Source organism: Gorilla gorilla, chromosome 6 (assembly GCF_029281585.2).
Source record: "Gorilla gorilla gorilla isolate KB3781 chromosome 6, NHGRI_mGorGor1-v2.1_pri, whole genome shotgun sequence".
Classification (NCBI taxonomy): domain Eukaryota; kingdom Metazoa; phylum Chordata; class Mammalia; order Primates; family Hominidae; genus Gorilla; species Gorilla gorilla.
Window position 1 is genome coordinate 161445667 of NC_073230.2, and position 12324 is coordinate 161457990.

Here is a 12324-nt window from a genome sequence, read left to right on the forward strand (position 1 = left end):
CTCAAAAAACAAAACAAAACAAAAAAATGTATGGTGGGTAGCAAACTGCTGTGATATGTAGATTTTAGTGGATATTTTAAATAAATGTTTTATTTTAAAATGTGAATATGCCATAAATTAAATACTTATAAATGAAAGTTTGAATGTTAAGTCAAAACATGTAAGGGGATACATAATTTTCCAAATTTCTTTTAGCGACTACGTTAGTAGAAAAGAAGCTAGTGATCCTAATTCAGACTCTTTGTTTTATCCATGAGATTAAGCAGCTCGCACACAGTCACACGTCCGGTGGGTTATGCCACATCAGCAAGCCCTCAAGGCTCCCGACACCCAACAGCTGCTTGCAGTCACAGGTTCTGTTGTCCATACATTGTAGCCATTTATTTTGATTTTCAGTGCACTATTCACATATACCCTTATGTATGAATACTTTTTATAGCCAAGAATCCATAAGTAATACCCTATAATTTATCTCTGGCATAAGTTAGATTTTTATATAGTAGATTTAAATAGACAAACCGGTATTTGGTAATCTGTATTTTGTTTTAAGTAAGATTAAGCGTATCACCCTATAAATCATCATTACCCCAATGTGAGCTTGGAGAGGTAGAAGTGACGTGAGAGGTCAGTCAGTCAGAAATACAGAAGAATCAACTTTGGCACAGTAAATTATCCCCAAAAAGCTTTCAGGAAATTCTGAATCATATTTGAAATGTTAAAGGCATGAATTATGTGACTATCCACAAATATTTCTGAATCTTTAAAAAAGATCCTTTAAGAAACTTCAAAATAAATGAATGGAATCCAATAATTTAAAACTCAAGTGCTGTTATTTCTACAAGATCTTGGATTATATGTTCATTTGTTCATTGGAAGAAAAATCACATTTTCATTTCTTATATTTTATTTATATTAGAAAGAGCACTTCAATATTAATTCAAATATCTATCCATTAAATGCAAAAATGTTAATGCAATATTAAAAATGAAATTTAAATGAAAGCAAGGGAATATCACATTAAGGTTCCCATGGCAACCCTCACTACACTTCTCAGCTTCTGAATTGTAATATGGTCATTTATTATTGGCTCGTATAAAATATAATTTTGCAAATATTTAAAGATGTATAGGTTAATTCGTGTCAATTCAAGCCTTCAGATGCAATATAATATAATACATTAGGCTAAGAATACTCCAAATATTAACCCATATTCATAATTTAGATATATCTATATAAAACAGATGCAAACTTCCTAAATTTTGAATGATTTGTTAGCACTCACATGAATCATACCATTTTGCAGTTCCCATCACAGCAGAAATCTGAGCCTTATGTTACTGAAATACTAATATAGGTATAGTCAAGTGACTGTCTCGCTTTAGAAAGAATTTCAAATTACAAATGTCAGATTTTGCCAGAATAGGCAAAATGTAAATTCATTACCTCATATAAATCAAAAGTCCAAGAATTGAGTTTTGCAGATCAAATGATTCTGCCCGAGACCTGTTTATCATTGGCCTCACTTTTTTCTGCCTTTAGTGGTACGTATTAACGTGTTGAAAACTCAAAAAAGTAAACATCCTTTAACCAAGAAGTATATCTCTTTATTTATCTAAAGGAAATAATTGGGTAACTGCCAAGCTGTGCATATAAGGATTTAGGAAAAAATATAAACAATTGAAATGCCCATCAATAGGAGTGGGTTAAGCAAAGTATGATGTACAGAGCTTTGAAAATGATTGAATCGATATATTGATATGGAAAGATGTCCAAAACCCATTGTTAAGTGAACAAAGCAAATAAAGAACAGTATGTCCAGCAAAGAAAAAACAACAAAAAGCTAAAACACTCCCTCAAGGACAATGTGGGCCACATGCAGTGGCTCACGCCTGTAATCCAGCACTTTGGGAGGCTGAGGTGGGAAGATGACTTGAGGTCAGGATTTCGAGACCAGCCTGGGCAAAAAGCGAGACTCTCTCTCTACAAAAAAAATTTTAAAAATTAGCCAGGTGTGGTAGTGTGTGCCTGCAGTCACGGCTGCTCGGGAAGCTGAGGTGGGAGGAACACTTGAGCCAAAATTGCGCCATTGCACTCCAGCCTGGGTGACAGACTGAGACCCTATCTCTAAAAAAAAAAAAAAAAAGAACAATGTATAGAGACTCACCTGGAATGATACACTCCAAATGATAATGGTGGAGATCTTTGGATGGTGAGATCACGGCTTTTTATTTTATTTTTCCGAATTTTTTTCAAATGAATATAATTAGAAAATAAAGATATAAGACAATATAAGTACTGTCTACTGTTATGAGTGTGAAAATACTGATACTTTCCTCCTCTGAGGGTGGAGCATAAGTTGATATACATATTCTTGTGAATTTTTTTTTTTGAGACAGAGTCTCACTCTGTCACCCAGGCTGGAGTGCAGTGAGTGGTGCCATCTCAGCTCATTGCAGCCTCCTTGGGTTCAAGTGATTCTTGTGCCTCAATCTCCCAAGTATCTGGAATTACAGGCATGTACCACCATCCCCAGCTAATTTTTGTATTGTCAGTAGAGTCAGGGTTTTACCATGTCAGCCAGGCTGGTCTCGAACTCCTGACCTCAAGTGATCCACCCGCCTTGGCCTCCCAAAGTGCTGGGATTACAGGCGTGAGCCACTGCGCCCAGCTGATTTTTTTTTTTTTTTTTTTTTAAATCAGAGAAGATCTCACTCTGTTACCCAGGCTTGAGTGCAGCAGCCTGATCATGACTCACTGCAGTCTTGACTTCCCAGGCTCAAGCGATCCTCCCCTCTGAGCCTCCCGAGTAGCTGGGACCACAGGCATGCACCACCATACCTGGGTAATTTTTAAATTTTTGTAGAGGCCAGGCGCAGTGGCTCATGCCTGTGATTCCAGCACTTTGGGAGGCCGAGGTGGGCGGATCACCGGAGGTCAGGAGTTGGAGACCAGCCTGGCCAACATAGTGAAACCCCACCTCTACTAAAAATACAGAAATTAGCCGGGCGTGGCAGCTTGTGCCTGTAGTCCCAGCTACTCAGGAGGCTAAGGCAGGAGAATCTCTTGAACCTGGGAGGCAGAGGTTGCAGTGAGCTGAGATCGGACCACTGCACTCCAGCCTGGGCAACAGAGCGAGACTCTATTTCAAAAATAAATAAATAAATAAATAAATAAATAAATAAATAAATAAATAAATAATTTTTTTGTAGAGATGGGGGTCTCACTATATTGCTCAGGCTGATCTTGAACTCCTGGACTCAAGCCTCCTCCTGCCTTGGCCTCCCAAAGTGCTAGGATTACAGGCGTGAGCCACTGTGCCCAGTTTGGGATGTTCGATAACATTAAAAAATTGCAGAAAAATTGTATAATTCTTGTAAACTTTTTAAATTTTTTTACTTCTATAATTCTATTTTCAAAAAACAAATTGAAAGCCACTCAAATATTTCAAGAGTGATTAAATAATTACATATTTATTCCATAAGAGGAAATACGATGTACTCATTAAAAATCATAAAATATTTCTGTGGGTAAATACCATTGCAATTCCATCAAATCAAGATGATTTTAACTACAAGGAATAGAAAATGCAGAATCAGCTTAAATGATAAAACTTCTGGATAAACACTGCAGTTGAACATGCTTGTTAACCAGTAATTCCTCCTGAAACCTACTAAAATCACAGGAAAGGGGAAAAAAGCATAAACCCATAAAGACAAAAGAAAAAAGAAAAAAGGAGGGAAGACAATAGCAATTCCCCCTCTTTTTAAAATAGGGTGGTTTCCCAAACCAGAATAGGCTCATCGGCTCAGAGTTTCCCTCAATCCAATTAAAAAAATTTTTAAAAATTGTTTATTTTCTGTATTTTGTTGAAACATTCCAATATTTATTTATTTATTTATTCTGAGACGGAGTCTCGCATGTTGCCCCAGCTGGAGTGCAGTGGCACAAGCTCAGCTCACCGCAACCTCTGCCTCCTGGGTTCAAGCGATTCTCCTGCCTCAGCCTCCTGAGTAGCTGGGATTGCAGGTGTCCACTACCACGCCCGGCTAATTTTTTGTATTTGTAGTAGAGACGGGGTTTCACTATATTGGCCAGGCTGGTCTCAAACTGCTGACCAAAGTACTGGGATTACAGGCGTGAACCACCGACCCTGGCTGAAACATTCCAATATTTAAAGCTGGTAAAGTTGGGTGGGTCTGTGGACATAACAGAGCAGATGCTGTGAAAGCAAAGCAGAGAACTGGGTGTACTTGGAAGTGGAAGTGCGGTGGGACAGAAAGGGAGAAAGTGGACGCATCTAAGAAACCAAAGTCTACTTTCCCTCCCACATCCAACCATGAAGCTTTTTACAAAATGTGGAGGCCAGAACACCCTATTTGTATGTGTGTGTATGTTATGATTATTGTAATATGTGATGAGTTATGAGGAATATTAAAAAAAGAACTCGATGAACTGACTGGAACATTCCCAAATAGCACGCTGCTGGTCCCCTGCTTTTCTTCTAATTTTAGCATATATTGTTTAGTTTTGTTTTTGAACCTTATTTTAAAAGGCATCTCCACATGAAGACTTGTAAATTGATATTCATTGCAGCATTAATCAAAATAGCCCCAAATTGGAGACAATCCAAATATCCAGCCATTGATGTTGGATTTTTAAAAAGTGGCATATTTGTGCAATGGAATATTATACAGCTATAAGGACTAAACTGGCTGGGTGTGGTGACTCACTCCTGTAATCCCAGCACTTTGGAAGGCTGAGGTGTGTGGATCACTTGAGCCCAGGAGTTCAAGACCAGCCTCCGTAACATGGCAAAACCCCATCTCTGCAAAAAATACAAAAATTAGCTAGGTGTGGTGGCACATGCCTGTAATTTCCAGCTACTCAGGAGGCCAAGAGGCAGGAGAATTGCTTAAGCCCAGGAGGCGGAGGTTGTGGTGAGCTGAGATGGCACCATTGCACTTCAGCCTGGGTGACAGAGTGAGACCCTGTCTCAAAAAAAAAAAAAAAAAAAAGGAATAAACTATTGACATATATTATGACATGGATGAATCTTGAAAACATACTAAGTGAAAGAAGACTCGGACCACAGAGTATATGATTGTATGTATTTGAAATGTCCATAGCAGGCAAATGCAGACAGAAAACAGGTTAGGATTACCAGGAGCTGGGGAAGAGAAGGGCATGAGGAATGACTACGAAGTGGTATGGGGTTTCTTTTCTTTTTGGGGTGATGACAATGTTCTAGAATTAAATGGTCGTAGAACTTGGAGTTGACTAAAACCACCAAATAGTATACTTTAATAGAGCAAATCATGTAGTATGTGAGTTATGTCTTTTTTTTTTTTTTTTTTGAGATCAAGTCTTGCTCTTGTCCCCAAGGCTGGAGTGCGGTGGCGCAATCTCGGCTCACTGCAACCTCTGCCTTCCGGGTTCAAGTTATTCTCCTGCCTCAGCCTCCCGAGTAGCTGGAATTACAGGTATGCGCCACCATGCCCAGCTAATTTTGTATTTTTACTAGAGATGGAGTTTCACCATATTGGTCAGGCTGGTCTCAAACTCGTGACCTCAGGCAATCCACCCACCTTGGCCTCCCAAAGTGCTGGGATTACAGGCATGAGCCACGGCGCCTGGCCGAAGGTATTATTTTAAAAGGTATTATATTGAAGGTATTCCTTTGTAATGTTCTTTAAGAAAAAGCAAACTCCACCCTCAGTCCCTTCCTCTCCCTGCCCAACCCCACCCCTTCCTTAGCCTCTGAAAAAAAAGAAAAAGTAAAAAAAAAAAAAAAAGAAAAGAAAATTCGGGATTACGTTTGTATGATTTATTTCCTGTTTATGCATCCGATAGTAGTGCGTTCATTTTTAATGCTGTCGGCTGCTTCCTTGTATGAATATGCCACCATTTGTTTATCCATTCTGTTGTGAATGGATGTTTGAGTTGATTCTGGCTTTTGTTGTTATGAATAATGCTAATATAAATATATTTATACATCTTTCCTGATACACATGAGCAAGAATCTCTCAAGGATATATGCCACGTTGAAGGGTATTATGTGTATTTAACTTTGAAAAATAATGCCAAACCAGGCGCGGTGGCTCATGCCTGTAATCCCAGCACTTTGAGAGGCCGAGGCAGGCGGATTACAAGGTCAAGAGATCGAGACCATCCTGGCCAACATGGTGAAACCCCATCTCTCCTAAAAATACAAAAATTTGCTGGGCGTGGTGGCGGGTGCCTGTAATCCCAGTTACTCAGGAGGCTGAGGCAGGAGAATCGCTTGAACCCGGGAGGCGGAGGTTGCGGTGAGCCGAGATCATGCCACTGCACTCCAGCCTGGCGTCAGAGCGAGACTCTGTCTCAAAAGAAAAAAAAAAGAAAGAAAAATAATGCCAAGTTCGTTTTCCAGGTGCTTGCACTTCTTTGGTTTGACTTTGCCAGCAGCACAGAGTTGGCGTTCTTTGTTGCACATCTTCTTCGCGACTTGGTAATGTCAGCCTTTAAATTTCTGTCATCCAAGTGTGCGTGAAATGACACCTTACTGAACTCTTAATTTGTATTTGCAATTACCAATGAGATTGAACATCATTTCATGTTTTTTGACCAGTCCTGTTTCTTTTCTGTGAAATGCCCCTGAATATCCTTTGCCCATTTTTCTACTTATTAATTTTGCCTTGATTTATGTATATGTACATATTTGTGTGCACATATATACACACTTATGAGTTATACACACTACATTTTGGTTTTAATATTAAAGGTGTTGTTCGCATGGGTTGCAAATATACTCTGTTTGTAGCTTCTCTTTTTGCTTTGTTGATGGAATCTTTGATGAGTAAAAATTATAAGTACTGATGTAATACAGTTTTCAGTTACATCTTTTTCCATCATGTATCATCCATCCTTGCTACAAGGATTTGAATACTCCATCCTTTCCACAATGATTTGCTGCTTCTGAAATATGCTAAAGTCCATACGTGTGGGTTTGTTCTGAAGCTCTATATTCTGTTCTACTTGTGTATCCTTTTACCAATAGCATACTCTCACTTTAGCGACAATTTTTTTTTTTTTTTTTTGAGACGGAGTCTTGCTCTGTCGCTCAGGCTGGAGTGCAGTGGTGTGATCTCGGCTTAGTGCAACTTCCGCCTCCCGGGTTCAAGCAATTCTCCTGCCTCAGCCTCCGTAGTAGCTGGGACTACAGGCGTGCGCCACCATGCCCAGCTAATTTTTGTATTTTTAGTAGAGACGGGGGTTTCACTATGTTGGCCAGAATGGTCTTGATCTCTTGACCTCGTGATCCGCCCACCTTGGCATCCCAAAGTGCTGGGATTACAGGCCTGAGCCACCATGCCTGGCCTTAGCTACATATCCTTACATCGAATAGGGTAAGTTCCCCTACCTCAGCCTCCTTTAAGAACACTTAGCAGCCAGGCTGGGTGCAATGGCTCACACCTGTAATCCCAGCACTTTGGGAGGCCGAGGCAGGCAGATCACTTGTGGTCAGGAGTTCAAGACCATCCTGGCTAACATGGTGAAACCCCGTCTCTAGTAAAAATACAAAAATTAGCCGGGCGTGCTGGCATGCGTCTGTAATCGCAGCTACTCGGGAGGCTGAGGCAGGAGAATTGCTTGAACCCAGGAGGCAGAGGTTGCAGTGAGCTGAGATTGTGCCATTGCACTCCAGCCTGGGCGAAGAAGCAAGCCTCCGGAAGAAAGAAAGAAAAGAGAGAGAGAGAGAGAGAGAGAGAGAGAGAGAGAGAGAGAAAGAAGAAAGAACACTTAGCTCGGATCTCCCTTTGAAAGTGAGTTATCTGACAGCGTCCAGCTAAAGTGCCTTTTGCTCTGCCACAGTATATGAGCTGAGGTCATGTGCTCCTCATGAATACTTCTGCCCAGTGAGGGTGTCCTCCAGACAGTCTTTGCGTAGGAGTTCCCTGGTGGACAGACCAAGACTTTCTTTGAGCTGTGCTGCCAGTCTGAAGTTCTTCCTCCCAATTCTTCCTGCCTCCTTCCTTCCACAGGTGTCAGGCCCTAAGGTTTTCCCTGCCTCATTCTGCCCCCTCTTGTCTTTCACCTCTTATGCTCCTGACATCATTTTTGCAGCTGCCTCCTGGCGGACCTGAGCGGATACAAGGGGCTCCAGGATTCCTGGCTCCTCGCTGTACTAAATTTAAGAATCAGTTCCAACATGAAGCAAAACAAAAATAGTTTTGTTGGGATTTTGACAGTAATTGCATTGGATCAATTGCTCAGTCGCAAAACTGACATCTTTATATTAATGACACTGAGTCTCTCAATCACAAACATGCTACTTCTCTCCATGTATTTAGGGGTTCTTTAACCCTTTTCCCTTTTGTCCTGAGAATACTCACCGGCAGTGCTTACAGCTGCAGCGTTTACCCCGAGATAACTTTGCCACGAAATATCTCGCTTTTATGATTATTTTCACATCGCTCTAGTATATCGACTTTAGAAACAAAAGACATCATTCTATTTACAGCATTCTGTCTTTAGTAGTGGTGTTTCCATTTACAAAACATAGTAATTCTCGATCGCTGAAAATGTCAAATCCTAGAAAATGTAGTATTCCTACACGTGATGTTAACATCGTTCTCAACAGCCGAAGATTCATTCGATGAGTCCGATTTTTCTGAAATAGATGCTTCTGATGATTCAGATGATTCTGATGTTAGTTCTGTTTAGAAATAACTCCAAGAATAGTTTTTATATTTTATTTTCACATTGAAAATCAGTAAGATGTGCTTCAGCCTCCAAGACTGTGTTTACGTAAAATTAAATGGGCGCTGGCAGTGAGCTGCACTTTTTTTTTCTAAATGGGAAAAGGGTTAAACTCTGCTTCTTACAATAAAGCTTTGTAATTTTCTCCAAAAAGGTCTTGCATATTTTTATTAGATTTATTTCTAGGAACTTTATATTTTTAGTTATGATTAAATATTATATATATTTAAAATTCCATTTTCTTTTTTAAAATTTATTTTTATAGAGACAGGGTCTTACACTATGTTGCCCAGGCTGGTCTTGAACTCCTAGGACTCAAGCAATCCTCCCTCCTTGGCCTCCCAAAGTGCTGGGATTACAGTTGTGAGCCACTGCACTCAGCCTAAAATTCTATTTTTTAATTCTGTTGCTGGTACTTAGAAAAACTTAAATGTTGATGTTTTAGCTCGCAAATTTGCTAAACTCTTAATTCTAATAATCTGCTTATAGATGATATTGGATTTCCATACATACAATCATCTAACCTTTAAAGAATGACAGTTTTGTTTCTTCCATGTGCCTTTTTTTCATGCCTTTTTTTTTCATTTTCCTTGCTTTACTGTGTTGACACTTTCAGTACAATGTTGAATACAAGTAATAATAGCAGGCACTCTTGTTCTTGATTTTAAAAGAGACACTTCTAATATTTCACTATTAACTAATGTTTACTGAGGGATTTTTGTATATACCTTTTATCAATTCAAGGGACTCAGCTAGGCAAGGTGGCACACACCTGTAATCACAGCTACTTTGGAGGCTGAGGTGGAGGCTCACTGGAACCCAGGAGTTCGAGGCTGCAGTGAGTTATGATGCCACTGCACTCCAGCCTGGGCAACGGAGAGAGACCTTGTCTCTAAAAATAAAACAGCAAATATGTATTTTAAAAACCAGCCTAAAACTGTCATTTTAACTGGAGTCCTCAGTCCCTTTGCATGTAATGTAATGATTGGTGTGGATGGAGTTAAATACACCATCTCCTCTGTGCTTTGGATCTGTCCTGCTGTATTTGGTTCTTTTAAATTTAAAAATCAGCCCACCATTTTCCTGTTTCATTTTAAAGTTATGCCCCTTTTCTATCCTTGAGTGGTTAAGAAATCAAAAGGTGCAGACCCTTTAACAATGTCTAATGTTGATACTTTTCCCCTTCTCCCGGACAATGCAAGGACCTTAGAACACTAATTCTTCTGCTCCCAATGTCAAATTATATGCTTTTCTTGCCACATATTCTAAGTCTGTGAGAGGGTGTGTGTGTGTGTGTGTGTGTGTTGTTCCCTTCTTTGTATCCAGGAGTTCTCATCATTTAGCTCCCACTTATAAGTGAAAACATGCAGTATCTGGTTTTCTGTTCCTATGTTAGTTTGCTAAGGATAATAGCGTCCAGCCCCATCCATGTCCCTGGCAAAGGTATGATCTTGTTCCTTATATTTTATTTTTTATTTTTTAGAGATGGAGTCGCCCAGGCGGGAGTGCAATGGCGCGATCTCGGCTCACTGCAACCTCTGCCTCCCGGGTTCCAGCAATTCTCCTGCCTCAGCCTCCTGAGTAGCTGGCACTACAGGCATGCACCACCATGCCCAGCTAATTTTTTGTATTTTAATAGAGATGGGGTTTCACCGTGTTGCCCAGGCTGGTCTTGACCTCCTGAGCGCGGGCAATCCACCCACCTCGGCCTCGCAAAGTGCTAGGATCACAGGCATGAGCCACCACGCCCAGTCAGTCTTGTTCCTTTTTATGGCTGCATAGTATTCCCTGGTGTGTATGTACCACATTTTTTTAATCCAGTCTGTCACTGATGGGCAGTGCTGCAACGAACATACGTGTGCATGTGTCTTTATAACAGAATGATTTCTATTCCTTTGGGTATATATCCAGTAATGAGATTGCTGGGTCGAATGGTATCTCTGTCTTTATCCCCACACTGTCTTCCACAATGGCTGAACTAATTTAATTTACACTTCCACCAACAGTGTATAAGCATATCTTTTTCTCCACAACCTCACCAGCATCTGTTATTTTCTGACATTTTTATAATAGCCATTCGGACTGGTGTGAGATGGTATCTCGTTGTTGTTTCGATTTGCATTTCTCTAATGATCAGTGATGCTGGGCTTTTTTCCATAGGATTGTTGGCCACAGATGTCTTCTTTTGAAAAGTGTCTGTTCATGTCCTTTGCCCACTTTTTAATGGGGTGGTTTTTTCTTCTAAATTTGTTTAAATTACATATAGATGCTGGATTTCAGACCTTTCTCAGATGCGTAGTTTGCAACAATTTTCTCCCATTCTGTAAGCTGTCTGTTTACTCTCTTGATAGTTTCTTTTGCTGTGCAGCTCTTTAGTTTAATTAGATCCCATTTGTGAATTTTTGCTTCTGTTGCAGTTGTTTTTGGCGTCTTCGTCATGAAATCTTTGCCTGTGCCTATGTCCTGAATGGTACTGCCTGGGTTGTCTTCCAGGATTTTTATTGTTTTGGGTTTTACATTAAGTCTTTAATCCATCTTGAGTTAATTTTTGTATATGGCATAAGGAAGGCGTCCATTTTCAATCTTTTCCATATGGCTGGCCAGTTATCCCAGCACGATTTATTGAATAGGGAATCCATTGCCCATTGCTTGTTTTTGTCAGGTTTGTCAAAGATAAAAAAATTATAGGTGTGTGGTCTCATTTCTAAATTCTCTATTCTGTTCCATCAGTCTACGTGTGTTTTTGTGCCAGTACTATGCTGTTTTGGTTACTGTAGCCTTGTAGTATAGTTTGAAGCTGGGTAGCGTGATGCCTCCAGCTTTGTGCTTTTTGCTTAGGATTGCCTTACTATCAATATTTCTTTAGATTTACTCAAGTACTTACCATTTACTCATTATTACTTCTTACCTCTCAGATTTACTTTCTGAGATAATCTTTTAAAAGTTCCTTTGGTGAAGAAATTTTGGTGGTAAATTCTGTTTTTATCTGAAAATGTCTATTTCACTCTCATTCTTAGATAATCCATATATAACATAGTCTACATAAAAAATTAATGATATTGATAATACAGCATCTTATAGTTAAAAGCAGAAAACTATATATTTGAAGCAAGTGATAAGGTACATACCCTATTTTGTATAGTATATATGAAATGAATGTCGGAACTATTTTTCACATGTATTTTTTTCACTAGATTCTCAAAATGACCCTGAGAAGAAAAGTATTTTATGATCCCCATGTTTTTTTTTGCAGGTAAATAAAATAAATAAATGGGATATTCTAAGATTTGTAAATATGCACTTCTATTATTCCTCTGGTTCTATCCCGCATCCACCGTGTCTGCTACATATGTAACTTACAATGTGGTGTCTTTCTAAGGTGGATTCTTTTTACAAGTGCTAAAATTTCTTTCTTTTCTATTTCTTTGAGACAGGGTGTCACTCTGTCGTCCAGTCTGGAGTGCAGTGGCATGATCTTGGCTCACTCCACCCTCTGCTTCCCAGGCTCAAGCAATTCTCCTGCCTCATCCTCCCACGTAGCTGGGATTACAGGCACATGCCTCTACCACCTGGCTAACTTTTTTT